A 19244-nucleotide genomic window follows, 5' to 3' on the forward strand; every position below is an offset into this window, starting at 1 on the left:
ATACCAGGATAATCTTGAAGGAAAATGTCACCCTTGCACAGCTTACAAGGAAATTTGACCTTCTGTGGAGGATCATAAGGTTTTTCTACCAGAGGTGCACTCAAAGAAATAGTCGCACGGTTGGCCTCTCACTTATCTAACTTCTTCTTCTTCGTCTTCCTATTCTTCTTCGTACCCTCCTGGTGACTAGATTTGGAACTTTCACCAGGCGAAGTAGAATAGGAGAGTGAAGAAATAGGGGAAGTAGCCAAAGGTTCAACCTTAGAATCATTGTGACGTGATTCAAATGAAGGAGATGGCGGAGCAGGAGTCGGGATGCTCAGTACCACCGAGGTTGAAAATAACCAAACAGGTAGGCCAATGGTTAACCCAGGAAGGGACAACGTTGCCATATAAGGAGCACCAACATTTCCAAAAGAAGGAAAAGGACCAGGATTCCCATCCGAGGGGAGACCTTGACTAGTATATGCTGGAAATGTTGCTATTGGAATTAACTTTGAAAGAAACACTAACTGTAACCAGGAATATTTTGTGGGTAGTTAATTTTACAACATTGAAAGAAAACTTTTCTTTTTCATATTTTAAGAGTCGAGAAAATGACAAAAGGTGACTCCATCGCTTTCGAAGCTTAATGAGCCTGAAAGCAAAAGTGCTCAGATGATCCTTTTACTTTTAAATAGTTGAAAAGGAACAATGTGAGTGCTCTGGAATTCTAGGCAAGAGGTTTACCAGATAGATCGTAAAACTGCATATACACCTTGGTAATAAAATGAAAGAGAAATGACCAAGGACTTTCCATACGGCAGTCAATCTTCCCGAATGTTGTGTTCGGTGCGTTACGACTCGTAAGGTGGCAGACTCGGCTTCCTATGGATAATAGGATGATAACCTAGTGGGGTCTCCCAATATATATGTGACGATATGAGGAGCACAAATCCATACTAGCATCTATTGCATCACAAAGGGAGGAATCACCCAACCTTAGTGAGAACAATAGGAACTAGGGTTAACGAAGGCGGAACATGTCTCTAGCTTAGACCTCTAGATATGTGAGCATTAGGCTCCAATGTGTTTTTAAGTTCATTCAATAGATTTTAATAGTTAATCTTGAATTAAGTCTCGATTTCAAATCCTTACTAAATGTATCTTTAACACTCTTAGAATGCAACTAGATGAGCAAAAAACCATTCCTATCAATGAACGACTACCTAAATGAGGGTAAGGAGTTCAATTCAAAGTGAACGAAAACAATAAAAAGCAAATGCAAGAATAGCAGTGCAAACAAGTAATCCAATCAATAGGAAATACAATGCATCCATCTCCGCTTATCTCGCAACTACTATGATGAAAAATGAAAGATTTGAATGTCGCTTTTCAATTCCTAATCATAAAGAATCTACTAATGTAAGAAAGCTTTCATTTTCATATACTATATGAATGCAATCGTTTTTTATTTTTGGAATAAATAACAAGCAATCTAATGCACAACCTGACCGATCAAAAATCAAATGTAATCTATGCTTCAATAACGAATGGAACTCAAATCAACACAACAAGCTAGTTTGATGACCAATCACTACGATCAACCAGGAATATGGGCTAGTAGAAAGAGAACAGCTTCAAACAAATCAATAAGACTGTTGTGGATGTAGTTCAGAAACTTGAAAGGACAAGCAACCCAAAACCAATAATTCTTGATGGAGCTCTAAAAGACCTAGGTCACACAGTCCAAAAAACAAAATTTCCTACAAATGGAACCAAGAAGGACATGCCTCAATAAACACAATCAAAACAAGTCTAACAAGGTGAAAGAAACAGCAAAGGATAAGCTACACTGGTCTATTCAGGAGGCGAGGCTGTAAAAGTTAACCCTACAAGAATCCTCACAGGCTCAACACTAACAACATGAGACGATCGCTAATCGTCGCAAGCACAACACAGGTAACTGAGTGATGTTGTCCCAAGGGTAAACCTGTTCTCAGTGACAGTCTGATTTCAAGAATCATCGCAGCTATATGATGAGATATCCGCGACGTACAGCAAGGGTAAAGAGATCAGGAGCGATTCATCGCATTTGTTAGGAATTAAACAACGACGATCTCAATAAAGAGGGAAAACAAGGCAAAAACAGCGGAAAGACACCAGGCTTATCACTCAGACAGTGAGGTGGACTACCAGATCTACTCAAGTGATCCAAATCACTGATGGTTCAGTCCCAAAACAAAGAGACACTATGTAATTCAATCGAAAACAACAAAACAAAAATCAAGACACAACACGCAAATGGATCCCCAGTATGGTCACTAACTTGTGATGCAGGTAAGTTCCCTCTGCAGACAGAGACAACCCCTCTAGCCCTAGAGTGGGTCTAGTCACAGCAAGACAAAGACAATAGCTAATTCCTTAAATAGTTATTGTTGAAGAGGCCTACCTTATACCGGTGTTTGATGAAGTCTTCGTCACGTCGCTTCAACTATCGCTTTCTTCTCTTAATGAACTATTCACCTGAAAAAACATATGAAAAACAACAAAACACATAATAGAGCACAACAACGAACTATCTACTTATAGAGTCAAGGAACCATAAGCTATCAATATACATTTCATACATGATATAGGAAATAACCATTAATTGTATTAATATGAACAACAGTAAAGCTTACAACCACGCCTTAACATCGCAAGCTTCCTTGAAGGGTCTGATGAGTATGTCTCCATAAGCATTGACTCTCAAAGGTCTCCCAGAAAGACTGATGACTCTCTCTCACCCAAAATCACAAGTATGAAACTAAGGCACTCACCACAAGGCTTCCTTCTTACAAAACCATTTTACACCTTCAATCCACAACATAAAAGGCTATTCTCATACCTCACAAGCTATTGCTACACTATCAACAATCCAAACTATAATCTATCAATCCAACAAACCAAGAACTAGCACTCCAAAAACCTAGTTGATCATAGTCATGAAGGATGATTTTATAAGAGGAGGAGCCAACATAAATGAGGGGAGAGGAAGCTTATCTTCATGGGAGGTTACTCAAAAGGCAGAACCACCATCTCAAATAAGTAGAGGCAAACTTCTTTGACCCAACAACCAGCTCCAGAACCACCCAGAAGAATTATGTTTGAACTAATTTGCCATATCTGGGTCAGCGCTGGTCAAACACTGAGACTCAGAGACGACGGCGTGAGGCGTTAGTTCATTCTGGGCTATCGTCGCAGGCAGGATACTGATGACCTGCGACGATCTTGAAACATGGGTAAAAAGGGGCCAACTTCAGGAGTAATGAACTTAGGCAATCTTCTTGAGTAATATGGAAGATTTAGACACATATTTTGGTATAAGACAAAGAGCATATGTCATTCAGGGACCGACTTTATCCAAGATCAGGGGATGCGGGGCCGATAACAAAATACTGTGTAACTCTCTCTTGCCCAGACATAAATCCTTATGGACCTACCTTCCAGTGGTTAGACTGTTCCTGAAGGAACCTGGCTCTTATACCAATTGTTGGAATAAGGAATTACTGAGGGGTGGGGTGAACCAGTAATAGTGAGGTTCTTAAAACTTTTATGAATATGTCTTTAGTTCTTTCCTCTATTGTCTATTACTTATGAGAGCATTTATACATAATCTAAATGAACAACAAGATGAGACATTCATATATACATACAAACCATCACATGAGCAACATACACATATCGACACCAGTGTTTTCATGTGGAAACCCAAAGGGAAAAAACCACCAATATGTTTCTTATTACGATGTAAATTAAGGACCTACTTAATTACATCAGCTTTTTTGTGACACCCACTCATAGGAGGCACCGACCCCCTTAGGATAGCAAGAACCTACTTTTCAAGAGGCACCAACCTTTTACGAATTCAAGCCACCACCTACTCTTGCCATTGTTCTAATTTTCATACAATTTTCAAACTGAAAACAGAGGTAAATACATATACACAAAAAGATCAATCTAGTTTCATTGCATAAAATTCTACTCGTGGCTCTCTACTACTCCATAGGCTCTCTCGGCCTCACACAAAAACACACTATCCTTTTCTCACAACTGCATATAATCTGCTCTCAATATTTTATCTCATAGGCTCTATGTAGCACTTTCCTTTAGTTCAACACTTGGCCCAGTTACTCATCCCACTTTCAACTCCACACTCTTCAGCGCATACACAACAAGACTTCCTTCACCACTTTGCTTAAAGGAAATCGCTAGTTTTTTTTTTTTTTGGCACACAGCTCAATGCCACCTTTTCTTCCCATTTCCACACTTGCCAAGTGTACCTATGTATGGATCCTTCATTTTGATATTACATTTGATGTTACAATTATACTATTGCATTACATACAAGGATGGGCTCTTGGGCTCTTTACAAACTCTTTGTGTGATTCTCCATCCTGAGAATTTACTCTCAGTCCACTTGCACACTCCAAAAAGTATTTTCATATTTGATTCATAACACACATAGAGCTTGACACGTTCTTTAGCATGGATTCTTTGTTCCTCATTTAATTCTATGATGCATGCATGAGAGATCAAAGATGGCTTTCTTTCAACATCGAGAAAATCCCAACTGTTCTTGTTTGTGAATTCTTGTCCTCATTTCCTTGACACAGCAATCTCTACAGATGTCATTAACTCCTCTGACTTGCATTTAATCTCTAGCTGTCGAACCATTCATATTTTAACTCTTTGTACTACTGTATTGGATCTCCACTCATCGTAACTTTTATTAAAACAAAGTTATGATATTATCACATTTTGAAGTGCCTTTAGTTCATTTCTGCTTAGCCCCCTTATCATTTCTCCATATACCAGGCTTGTGACCTTCAGCTTAGTGCTTAGGTGCCACTGTCTTTGGGATCTTGTCGAGGGCCTATCTCCCTTTGTATTTTCTCCTCTGCCCTTGGTTCTCTGGCTTCTGTGACCAAATGCCAACACTTTATCAGAGCACCACATATTGGGACTTTCTCCAAAATTTCAGTTAGAATCGATTTCCAAAATTCGACTTATGAAATATAGTATAGCCCTTTGGTGCTATCCTTGTTCTACACCCTTGGTTCTCTGAACTTTCACGACCAAGTGCCAATCCACATCAGAGCCCATTTCATTAGATCAGAACATTTCTTTAAAACAATTAGACAGGAGTTACAAAAAATCCAACCTCCAATATGTCAACCTTCGAAATGACATCATGTTGTCGTCATCTTTGCCACATGGCATATTCTTAGTGGTGACACTTGTCACCAATATTTTCCCCATTAGGCCATCCAATGTTGCTGAATTTGGTTTCCATGTGTGCTACAAACTGCCACATCATGGTGACGTCATCTACCTCGCCAGCTCCTGAGGGGCCAATCAGCTGTTGCCATGTGTCTTGCAGAGGAGAGAGAAAGGATCCCCTTAGTCCTTGTTCTTTCAATGAGTTCCTTTGTAATTCTCATTTCCTACATTCCTTGACACTTTCAAAAAGAATTCCATTAATAAGGACTTACGAGGTTCTAACCTTCGATATTCCAAGGTTATGAGGATTCTATGGCACCAACCTTCCGAAAATCAACTCTCGATGTTCTCCTACTCTGATGAACTAAGGCTCCAACCTTCGATATTGTGACTTTCTCTGATATTTTGTGTTGTAAAATCTCTAGGCTCTCGAGGTTCTGATATCGGGTCCTGATGTGCTCTTACTCACATATCGGATCGTGTAACAACCCCTCCTCCCAGGTCGACCCAAGCAACCTGCTAGTTGAGGTAAACATGCGATGAGAGAGAATACTATAAGGGATTCAACTTCCTTGGTGACCTTAAGAAATGGAACCGATGAAACATGTCAAATAAACCCATCCACATCAACAACAACACCCTCAAAAGACATGTCAGCCACTCAAACATCCTGTCACTGAGTCCCACCGATGATTTAATCCTTTTAACCCCTGGTCACTGTCATGTTATAGGCATGCTAGCATCCAACAACCAAAAGTCACTCTCATAGGCCTATGTGCCAGCGACTATGGACTTTTCTTAGCAGACCTGTGCCAGCGACCCCGAGATTAGAGCCACTTTTCTAGCCTAGAATCCCAGCTTGTGCCTAGAACTTGCTACAACCTTTAGAATCCATCAAAGGCATGATAACAATGTTGATAAATCAAAATTAACCTCAAGACTAGGCCTGAGCATCTCTAACTAGGACTGACATTATGTCAAACACTTGGCATCAATGCAATCTACAGGTCTAGGATATAACACAGAGCATAAATGACTGAAATAATTTATGAAACATAACTAGAAGGATCACCTCCTTCTCCATTGAACTATTATATCATCAATTAGGTCTTTCATTCATCCATTTAACAATTACAATTAAATACATGAAATAACCATAACATGAACCAGTCATTTAACCATGCTTGTAATTAGCATAAAACCATATAACTATTAGAGATATGATAGCCACTAAATCCACATATAAATCAGTGAAAAAGTAAGAGAACTTAGCTTTTATTAATCATAGGCAATTCCAACCAAATTTGGGACTTCCACATACCACCTGACCATAGACTTGGTTGAACCAAATCTCTCTTTTAGTGAGTCACCCCCATGCCATATTCGAAGCATGAATGTGGGATATCATAGAAAAACCAATCCAAGAAAAACCAAAGGAATCTAGAGGTTAAACCACCTCCGCCCTCACCAAACCGTGATCACACCAAAACTGGTGCTCCAATCACAACCAAACCAAACTTGGAATTCCATCCGAAATCCATCACTATCCTTGAGGAATTTTTTTGTCTTCTTTTCTCTCATTTTTTACCACAATCCAATCCCAGGTCACTAGGCCCTAAACCGAGACCAGTCTCTCAGGATTTACCGCAATCCAAACCCGAATCACTATGACCTAAACCGAGACTTCTCCCTCATGTTTTACCGTGTATCCCACCAAAATCGGTCAAGGGATTCTTAGGCCTTTGGGAATGAACCTTGAGGCCACCTCCGCCCCGAATTCAAAAATCCATTCAGGAAACCAAAGCTCAAAACCAAAATAAACATCTAAACATACCATCGCATTTGAAAAAAGGCAAGGCTAGGCTAAAAACCATTGTCATAACCCAGGAAAACCATGCCATTGACATCAAGAGAACCATACACCAACATGCAAATCCATGCATGTCCAAACTAGCTAGGAAATCACACGTTCAAAAGGTTACCTGCAAGTATTCTTGTTGAAGATGCTTGATCCTTCTCTACTTCCTTGATCCTTTCCTTCCTTCCTTTCCCTTGCTTGCTTTTCCTTCCTTGATCCAAAGCTAGAGTGCTCCAAGAAAAATCTAAGTGACCAAGAGTGAGAGAGAGAGAGAGAGAATAATGAGAGAGTTCCAAACTTGAACTGATAAAAGGTTAGCAAAAGCTTTCCCACTAATCCTCAGAAGACTTTTTATGAATGAGGCCTCTAATTTCTTCATTTTCCATTATTTTCCTTCAATTTCCTCCTCACATGCAACCTGTGACCTTTCACCTTACTTTTCTCCTATTTTCTTTTATTTTCATAAATAAATGTGCCAAAAATTCCTTTTTTCCTTTTAATGTTTTTTCCTTAGCTTTTGCCAATTTTCCTTAGCCAAAATACATCCAGTGATGCCCACTAGGATATCTTTGCCCAACATTTAGCTTGGAATAAATTTCCCTTAACCAAGGTCTTATTTTTCCTTTATTAACATGTATTACATGAAATTTTCACCAGGGTTGTTACAAAACCCTCCCCCTTGGGGAATGCCATCCTTTGTATTAAACCACACCATGACCTCAATAAAATCGTTGAAAAGCAAGCATACTACCCATGGAGCTTTATAACTTAGCTCAATGCAGTATTTCCAATGAAAGACCTGCTCAAAATAAAAACATCATGACAACATGACAAGATAACAACCATAATAACATGACACCCATACCGCTTATTGGAGATTTATAACTTAGATCATGGCAGTATTTACATCCATATACATAAACTAAAACATTAGCAAAACATATGCCAAACAAATACCAATATCAAACCAAAATTTCTTTGCCTCAACTGGCAAACAGTGAACGATACGTGGCCCACATTTGATCAACCATCTCCCATGTAGCTTCTTCAGGCCAAAAATGCTTCCACTACACGTTAACTTTCTCTATGGCTCTATTCATGAGCATGAGATGTTTCTGCTACAATATGCACTAAGGCTTCGGCTGGAACTCTCATTCTTGCTCCACTTGCAATATAAACCAATCAATAACATGATCAACATCCTTTACATACTTCTTAAGCAATGAAATATGGAAAACATCATGGACTTTCATTGTTGTAGGTAGTGCAAGTCGATATGCCACTGGTCCAATCCTCTCAAGGATCTCGAAAGGCCTGCAATATCGTGGCGCCAACTTGGCACATGAACCAATCCTCAAAGAGATTTTCTTGAGCTTGATGTGCACACACACATGCTCCCCAACTTAAAAGTCCTTGAATACCCTGTGATGATCTACATAACGATTCTATCTATCATGTGTTGCCTTTATATTCTTCTTTATAACTTGCATTTCCTGCTCCATGTCTTCCAACGTATTCGATCCAATAAGTACCTTGTTCACTAGATCAATCTAGCTTATGGGAGTGTTACAAATCTTCCCATACAATTCCTCGAAAGGATTCGTCCTCAACAACTCCTAATAACCATTTTTGTATGCGAACTCAACCAATGGAAGATACTCCTCACATTTATTCCGTTGGTGCATCGCGTACATCCTCAACATATCCTCTAATATCATGTTGATCCTCTCTATTTTTCCATTTGCCTGTGGATTATAAGTTGTACTGAAGGCCATGTACCCAAGCCTACAAATAGATCCTCCAAAAATTTGTAAGTGAACTTTGCATCTATGTCTCACACAATCCTCTTTGGAACACCGTGCAGTCTCACTATCTCTTTGATGAACACTTGTTCTACCTCACTGGTCGAATATGTAGTATTTACTGGAATGAAGTGAGCTACCTTGCTCAACCTATCAACCACGACCATAATAGAATCATGCTACTTTACTGTCCTTTAAGGCTTGTGATAAAATCCATGGAAATGACCTCCCATTTCCATTCCAAAATCACTATAGGTTGTAGTAAACCACCTCGATGCTTACATTCCACCTTGCCCTGTGTTATCACTTAGAACTTTCTCAAGTTTAAAGAAAGAAATTTCCAACGTAACCACAAACCAATATTTTAAGTATAGGTTCTAGCCAACCTACACGCAGAGAGGGCTCTCTCTTTATAATTTAACTTTGTTTGGGTGGGATTTTAATCTAGTTCTTAGTGTTCATAAGGTTTTGATTTTGTTTGGGTGGTAGAATTCTAGGAACACATGGACAGAACAAGGCTTCAAGCCATTGGGCTATGGAGTCAATCAAAGGATTGCAGGCTAGCAAAGCAAAAGGCAAATCTTCAAGTTCCAATGGATGAGGTAGTCCTAACCAGGGTGAAAGGGTAATGAAGAATCCTTAGATCGGGATCAAGATGAAGAGCAAGAAGTGATCATGAGCAAAGGGAAACTAAGAATCCTTTACTATAGACCTAAGGGGGGAAACTATGGAAGTAAGGGAGAAATTAAGAAATCCCAGACTAAAATAGTTTAGCAGAAAACATTAAGAATGTGAGCATTCAAGACAGAGATCATTCAAGCCAGTTCTGAAATATCATTCCTAGTTTAACATTCAGATTTCATAGAGACACATATGATTATTTATAAACATGAAGAGAAACAGTAATAAACATGAGATAGAGAATACTTATTTGATTTTTACTTTACGCGAGAATCCTGTGAAATGCCTTTACTTTATTCCTTGATCCAGCAAGCCAATCCAGTGTTGATTACAATAGCTCTTTAACTTGAGAAGAAAATTTCTATAGAAATGTCTTTAAATCCACCACAAAATACTTCAAATGAAGAAGTATTTATACAAATTCTAAACTGAAATATCTTGAAAAAATATCAAGATTGGTTTTACAAATATCTCAAATTGTTTTACACTAATAGAACTTAAATAAATTACATTCAAAACTAATGAATCTCTTTGGAACTATTTTTATGGATTTATGGTGACAAAAAAGAGAAAGTCGAATTTGATAGCAACTCTTAATTGATGATGAGGCATCCCAGTCACTAACTGCATCCTTTCTTTGTGCATTCTGCTCCAGCAATTCTGCAAGATTAGGGTCCATTGATACCTTTGTATATCTCAATATGTTATAGATATGTAAAAAGTGAAAGAGGTAATTGTAGATAAATATGTTTTATAGATAAACCTCTCTCAGTTTCCCAAACTTCAGCTCCATCTGTTCACAGTATTCTCTGTAAAAAGATGTCAAAAACAGGACTTTGCACAGTCCGAAAAATAGGCTGTGAAGACATGCACTTATCTCCCTTTTGGTAGTACCTGTGTAAAATGTGAGATAGGATTTTGTAGATTAGCCATTTAGGAACACAAACCTCCTTCAGTTTCTCAAAAGACTTCTTGGACTGGACACAATAGTTTCTGCAAAAATATGACTTAAACAGGAAATTTATGAAGAATATACCATTTCTACTCTGATTTCATCTTTTAACCTTAAATTTATTTTAACTATTTTTCACTTTTACTTTGGATAAAATTCATTGTTGCTGGTGAAAGGGTTTTCATCCCTGTTTAACCCTTACTGCCTCCATGTTTACTTTTACTGTTTAATATTACTACTTTGTTGTTTCATCTATCTTCACTTTGACATGAATTTGTATGCTTTATAACTATCTTCCCAGCTGTTTGTCTTCATGTTGGTTGTTTTACTTGACTTGGTCTTCAATCTGATACTCTTTAATCCTTGATACACTTTGACTATTCTTTATTGTGTCCTTTTAGCTTCATTGTGTATTTTAGGTTTTTACTGTCTACTTCAACAGTAAATCATTTAATTTCTTGTTTCCCCTGCTTGTATTTTAACTGTATGTTTATTTTCCATCTCTGTTTGAATAGACTTGATAACAATCTCAGAGTAAACAGGTCTTATGACTAGTATTAAGATTGTTTATCCGAGGCTGCGGTTTTTTGATTGCCTGTAAAACAAAACAAACTATCAGGGAAACATTGGGTTGACAGGGAGGGTCATTCATTGATCCAGGTGGATCTTGGTGGCCACCTGCCAAGTCCACCTCGACCCCCACCATTGTTTCTCTCAGCATTTGCAGTTTCCTTAATTGTAGCACAACTTACTATTTTTAGTAGTTTTTCGGGTCCTGAACTTCCGGAGCCATTTTGAGGCCCTAAACGACGTTTTTTGGGAAATATACTGCCAGCGATTTTTTTGATAAAGATCGTCTTTTCCGTCATAGTCCTCGGAGAGATCTTTCCAACGGGCTATCATGTGCGTCAAACGGAGATAATACGACCAATTCGCGACCCCGGGAAGTTGGCTGTCCAACTCACCCCAAAACGGGGCCCACAATTTGGCGTTTCATCTTCTAGGGTTAGGTTTTGGAATGTGAAGGGTTTTCCATTGTTTCTCAATAATAAATAGGCCTTCGAGCCTCATTGTAAACACAGTTTGGAACAGTTCAGAGGCATGTAGCCAACACATCTCTTCTCAGAGATAAGCTACCATCGCCCTAGCTGGGTTATTTCTATTTCTATTTGTAAGCATATATCAGTATTTTCCATTAATGAAATGAAGTATTATTTCCGCTGCATATATGTCTTTATGGTTATCTCTATATTTTATTGCGTTCCTATTTAAATCTGGATCAGTGGTATCAGAGCGATCTGCTTTTTCTCTGTTTTTCTTTGCATGTCCCCAACGAGGTCGGGATATAAGGAGTTAGGGCTTGAACTGGTCGAACCTTTGCGAGACTAGCCTCGCAGATCCCGACGGCCTCCTATGGCGGATGAGAAGAAAGACGAGGGGGCAAGAGATCCTATCAAAATCTTGCTCGAAGAAGCCTCGAGCGACAACAGAACGCGATGATGGACAGTTTTTCCCAAATCCTTCAATGGCTACCCAGAAGCGACGCATCAGCTTCTAGCAGCTACTCTGGAAATGCCACGCCCTTTAAGGTACAGGTTAATTTTGAAATCCCCATATTTGAGGGTCAGATAGACGAAGATGCTGTAGATAAATGGTTAAATCTGCTGGAGGGTTATTTTTCTGTTCATGAATTTTCAAGTCGGGAAAAGATTGTTTTCGCTCTTCTCAAAGCAGCCCCCCACGTCGAGGACTGGTGGGAAACCTACTGCGAGCAGAAGGACGAAAATACTGGCTCACTATTTTCAGCTGCACCCACCTGGAATTCATTCTGGGATGCCATCAAGGAGAAGTACTATCCTGTCGGAAGCTATGAGGATGAATACATAAAATGGACCACATTGCAACAGGGAAGGGACCAAGATGTGCCGGAGTTCACCAATCTTTTCCATACCCTTCGCACAAAGTTGGGTATCAAGGATACGGAGCAGCATTTGATACTCAAATACCGCAGCTGCCTACACAAGTACATCCAGGAAGAAATACAGTTCCTGAACATCTCCTCCCTCGGTACAGCGTACCGATATGCCGTCAAGGTCGAGCAGAAGTTTAAACAAAAGAAGCGAGACTTTGGATCTGCGAATCTAAAGCAAGGGAAAGGTGCCCCTAAAACACAGAACAAATGACAAAGCCAAGGCGGGGCAGCCCAAGACAACCCGCCAAAGCTGCAGGTAAAGAACAGCGTCGTGAAGACGAAAAAGGACACGGGAAAATGGTGTGAGTTCCATAAGAGCTCCACTCACAACACCAGTGAGTGTCGAGCCAAGCAGTCACTGGTGGCTGAACTAAAGGTTCCAGAATCAGATGCATGTTCCGACTCTGAGTCAGAACCTGACAAGGGAGATGACAAAGGGAAGCAGATCATTGACGCGGATCCCAATGCCACTGTTGCTACCGCAAAGATCCAGAAAAATGAACCCGAAAATCCAGAAGAGGAGGAGCGTCTCTTCCACTCCCATATGTGGGTAAAGGGCTCCCCACTATAGTTCATTGTCGATAGCGGGAGCCAAAAGAACCTCATTTCGGCAGAGGCCGTGAAGCAGTTGGGCTTGCCGACTACAGCACGTCCACAACCATACACCATCGGGTGGCTTCACCAAGGACGTGATCTTCGCGTGAGCCAGCAGTGTCGCCTTCCGTACAACATGAAGCCCTTCATGGATGAGGTATTGTGTGACATTTCTCCCCTTGAAGTTTGTGATGTATTATTAGGAAAACCATACTTGTGGAAGCGACATGCTGTGTATGAATCAAGGCCCTGTGCTGTTATTGTTACATTGGGAAATAAGTTGTACAGGATACCAGAGGTAGCACCGCCTACCGCCATCTCTTTGATTACTGCAAAACAATGCAGTAAGCTCATTTCCAAGACTGGGAAATTTGTTTTCCTGATGATATGCCCGCAAGGAAAGAAGAAGACGGTAGCCATGGCCTCCAGACAAGACCCCTCCGCACGACAACTACAGATGGATAAGGTCGTGAAGGAGTACGAGGACATCTTCACCTCCCCCGCAGGGGTTCCTCTACACTGTCAAGTCAAGCACTCCATCGATCTGACCCTAGGTGCGTCGCTACCCAATGGACCAATTTATCGGCGCTCTGTTCTGGAGAACGATGAAATCAAGAGGCAGATTCAGGAGCTGTTGTAGAAAGGTCACATCCGTATGAGTTCATCACCTTGTGGGAGCCCGATCGTGTTGGTACAGAAGAAGGATGGGACTTGGAGACTCTGTATTGACTATCGAGCGCTGAACAAGATCACTGTCCGTAATAGGTACCCGATCCCGCAGATTAATGACCTCTTGGACCAACTAAAGGGGGCAAAATATTTCAGCAAGATCGATCTGAAGTCAGGATATCACCAGGTACCAATCGAACCCTCTGATGTGTGGAAGACTGCCTTCAAAGCCAAGGAGGGCCTCTTCGAATGGTTGGTTATGCCTTTCGGATTGACGAATGCTCCTGCAACCTTCATGAGGCTAATGGATGACATCTTGCGGCCATTCACCAACTCATTTGTAGTGGTATACTTGGATGACATTTTGATCTTCAGCCAGAGTTGGGAAGAGCACCTCCACCACATCCGACAGGTTCTTCAAACACTGCAGCAACACAAGCTATGTGCCAATTTGGAGAAATGCACTTTTGGCATGACCCAGGTTCAGTATCTGGGATACATTATTGATGAACAGGGGGTGCATGTAGATCCGGCCAAGATCCAAGTCATTCGGGATTGGCCATCTCCAACCACTCTGATGGAGCTCCGCAGCTTTCTAGGTCTTGCCAACTTCTACAACAGGTTCGTGTTGGGGTTTTCTCATATCACTTGGCCCTTGAGTCAAGTCACCAAGGGAGGAGCGAAAGCGAAATTCTTCTAGTCTGCATCTCAACAGAAGGCATTCAGAGAGTTGAAAGATCGCCTCTGCACGGCACCGGTGCTCGCGTTACCAGATTTACAACAACCATTTGAGGTCGAGACAGATGCCTCTGACTATGCTATTGGGGCAGTCCTTACTCAACACGGGCATCCAGTGGCATATCACAGTGAAACACTTTCAGACACAGTCCGGAAGTATCCCACTTATGATAAAGAGATGTATTCCATTGTGCAGGCCTGCCGACAATGGAAGCATTACATTTTGGGGAAGGAAACAGTCATCCACACAGACCACCGACCCCTGCAGTTCATACAGACCCAAGGGAAATTACAGAATGATCGCCATCAGAAGTGGTCTACATATCTGCAACAGTTCCATTTGAATATCAAGTATAAGAAGGGTAGCACCAATAATGTTGCAGATTGCCTCAGTCAACCACCAATCATGGCGTTAACCACCGTGCTCAACTCTTGTGGGCACGAGACTTCTGATTGGCCACTTCTCTACAAAAGCGACCCCGAATTTGGCCACACATACCAGACACTCTTGGGGGGTCAGCATGTTCCAGATTTTCATCTCCAAGATGCCCTGTTATGCCACCTGGGTCACCTTTGTGTTCCTTCAAGTGAGCATGCCAAGATGATTTGGGAAGCACACTACAGTCAGGCTGCTGGGCATTTCGGGGTCGAGAAAACGGTGGTAGTACTTCAAAAGTATTTCTATTGGCCAAATCTTCGACAGGATGTCGGGAAATACATCAGATCATCTACTGCCTGTGCCATTGCCAAACCAACCATCAAGAAGCAAGGTCTCTATACCCCGCTGCCTACCCCTAGTCGACCTTGGGAATCCATCTCCATAGATTACATGTCAGGCCTTCCTTCCACTAAGCATGGAAATGATTGTGTTTTTGTGGTCGTCGACAGGTTCTCGAAGATGGACATTATGGCGGCCTGCAAGAAGAATATCACAGCAGAAGCCACTGCTAAACTCTTCTTTGAACAAGTTTGGGTGCACTTTGGGATCCCACAGTCTATCATCTCAGATCGGGACAGTCCGTTCCTCAGTACATTTTGGTCCAATATCTGGTCAATGCTGGACACCAAACTCACTAAGTCCACAGCCTTCCATCCTCAAACTGATGGCCAGACAGAGGTTGTCAATCGGATGATTGTACACATTCTGCGCATGTACAACTCAAAGCATCCACGCACATGGGACGAGAGCCTCCCCTATGTTCAGCACAACTACAACCGAGCTCTTCATAGCTCGACGGGCCACAGCCCTTTTCAGGTGGGCCTGGGATTCCAGCCACTATGCCCCATTGATGTGGCCATGCCACTTGCAGCTACTCACACAGATTCAGCTCATGTCCAGTCCGAAACAGATAAGGCAACCAGCTTCATTGAGCACATCCAACATATTCGCCAGCAGGTCCATGACATTCTGGAAAAATCAAATGCCAAGTACAAGCATCGACATGATCAACATCGGGTGCCACACAAGTTTCAAGTGGGCGACAAAGTCTGGTTGCATTTGCAAAAGGAACGCCTTACTGGAGCGTATCGGAAACTGAGACCACTCTGATATGGTCCTTACACCATTAGTAAGGTTGTGGGAGACAATGCATTTGAGCTCAGCATTCCCCCATTCCTTGGCCTACACCCAGTGTTCAATGTGGACTGCCTTCGGCCATACTTTCCACCATTGCTAGACACATCCGACATTGCAGAACAGCTCACACCCACAGAATTAAATGCAGATTGCATGGAACAAGCTGCAACTGATCGAATCATGGACACACAGGTCAAGAACACTCACCAACAGAATATCCAACTGTATCGAGTTGTCAAAGCAGGCCAACTCCTTCACCAGGGCAAGTGGCTCACCAAGGACCAAGTTCAGCAAAAGTTTCCTCATCTCATGGAGGAACTCAACGCAATGGGGACCATTGCTTCCTAAGGGGGGAGGAATGATCTAGGTGGATCTTGGTGGCCACCTACCAAGTCCACCTGGACCCCCACCATTGTTTCTATCAGCATATTCAGTTTCCTTAATTGTAGCACAACTTACTATTTTTAGTAGTTTTTCAGGTCCTGAACTTCCGGAGCTGTTTTGAGGCCCTAAACGACGTTTTTTGGGAAATCTACCGCCAGCGATTTTTTCGATAAAAATCGTCTTTTCCGTCATAGTCCTCGGAGAGATCTTTCCAACGGGCTATCATGCCCGTCAAACGGAGATAATACGACCAATTTGCGACCACGGGAAGTTGGTTGTCCAACTCACCCCAAAACGAGGCCCACAATTTGGCGTTTCATCTTCTAGGGTTAGGTTTTGGAATGTGAAGGGTTTTCCATTGTTTCTCAATAATAAATAGACCTTCGAGCCTCATTGTAAACACAGTTTGGAACAGTTCAGAGGCATGTAGCCGACACATCTCTTTTCAGAGATAAGCTACCATCGCCCTAGTTGGGTTATTTCTATTTCTATTTGTAAGCATATATCAGTATTTTCCATTAATGAAATGAAGTATTATTTCCGCTGCATATATGTCTTTATGGTTATCTCTATATTTTATTGCGTTCCTATTTAAATCCGGATCATTCATGGCTTTATCGAGCTTTATACGTCTATGGAGTGAGTCCAAAATGTTTTTGGGAGGTAAACCATGCTTGACTTGGTTAGCAGAGGCTTTAGGTGGCGCAGAAGGGTTACACAGGGTTTTACTACACAAACAAGGAAAAACAAGCAAAACTGGGGTTTTTGTGTTTATGCGGGTAAACGTTTGATTTGTTTGAATTTTGGCACGAAGTGAACAATAGATGGTTTGTCGTGTAGCGGGCGGCGGTATGTGGTTTATTTCACACCGCTTATGAGCGCTAGCTTGTTTTAAGGGAGGTCGCCTAATTCCATAGACTGAACGACATGTAGCAAACAAGCTCAGCCTAAAACCACTCATATCGAGCGGGTAACGTTTGAACATCAGGCCCGGCTAATATGGTTAATAACTGTTGGATCAAAGGGGAGGCGATCGCATGGTGATCGGGCTTGGGAGTTGTGCAGAGGGTAATGGAGGGGCCCGACTAATGTTTAAGTGCAGTGGTTTTAATTAAATGATGAATTAAGGCAGGGTTAATGCATCGGGCGTGATTTGATTGGTTAATGGGTTTGACTTTTTAATTAATCGCAAATCAATTAATTTACGTCGTTTGTCGGGGTTTTATTTATAAAGTTTATATTACAAACTTCGGGATAGGGGTATTAATATTAAGGGGGTTTAATAAAATATACGGGAAAGGGGTATTTTTGGGATTTAATATATAAATAAAATTAAAAGTTAATATGAATGAAAGTAGTAAATGGATTTAGCACTAAGTACAATGTACATTTATAATTCATTGGCTTTGTATAAACACATTATAACTTAGGCTTAGTGTTATTTTTGTGGGTTTTCTTAGGAAAAGGGGTTTACTTGGGGGTAATGGCTTTTCCTTAGGAAAAATGGTGTTTTACCTTAGGAAAAGGGATTTGTTTGGGAAAATGAGGGAGAGTGAAGGGTGTTGAAAATGCAACAAGATGATGGAGCTTAGTGGAAAGGAGTCGCCTTCACTAAGTGGGCCCACAGGCTATTTTTGGCACAAAGTCTATTTTTAGACTATGTCTATTTTTAGACATATGGATCATGGTCTATGAGTTGTAGGATCCTATTTGTGGATGATTGGTCATGTTGGTAAAAATAGATGTAATTCTATTTTTAGACATATGGGTGGAGTCTATTTTTAGACTGCCAGGCTAAAAATAGAACAGTCGAATATTATTAGCTCTTAATAATATTTGGACTATAAACATTATCTTATCCTCTTCGAGCACTTCAGTTTGAGCTACAGATGTGGCACATGTAGCTGTCAGAAGGAAATACGCTTTTCTTGTGGGTCAGTTAAGCTATTGCATGGTGGACTTCAGTTAGAACTCATGTGGTTGAGTTTGGTGGAGTTGATTGAGGAGTTGATGGAGTTGTGTTCAGTTTGACTTAGTTGAACTAGTTGTATTTAGTCTAACTGCAGAATATACTAGTGATGAGTGATGTGAATTAATTATTAATTAATTCACTAATTATTAACTCATAAATCAACTAAAGAATACATCAGTTAACTCAGTGCATGGACAGTTCAGTGGAGACAGGTGTTAGAGGTTGAGATTGCTATCAGTTGTGACTATAGTTGTGCATGAGATTTTGCACATGCATGGATTGAGTATTGCCAATGAGGATTGCGTGGTTCAGCCAAGGAAATATGAGTTTGGTTCAGCCATTCATCATTATTCTCATGCAGGATTGCGCAGTGGAGGCAGGCAAGCAGCGGAGGAGATTTGAACCTGTGATTGATTCAGATCTGAGCTAGTTTGTGTGTAACAGGTGGAGATAGTACTGAGTACTTGTGAGGAGTATTGTACTATGTATTGTTACATGTTCTCTATCATTATAATACACCAATAGTGTGGGGTTTTCAGCTGTATGCTTTCCCGGGTTACATACTGTGTTAATGTGCGCATGCGATTGATGTTTCATTGTTTTTAATTCCACAAAATTGATTGTCAACGTAGAGGAGGTTATGTATTATGCATGAATTCCGCAATAGTGTATAATCAGGATAATCTCTGTGAATAAGTGTTATATTATTCAAAATTTCTACATGATATCAGAGCAGAGTTGATCATCAGATCTATTATTCAGAAAGTGTTTACATTTTATTTCTTCGGGCAGAGTCTGTAAT

This window comes from Pinus tabuliformis, chromosome 4_2 (assembly GCF_031772625.1).
Source record: "Pinus tabuliformis cultivar Carrire ecotype Pingquan chromosome 4_2, CPIR1, whole genome shotgun sequence".
NCBI classification, from domain to species: Eukaryota; Viridiplantae; Streptophyta; class Pinopsida; order Pinales; family Pinaceae; genus Pinus; species Pinus tabuliformis.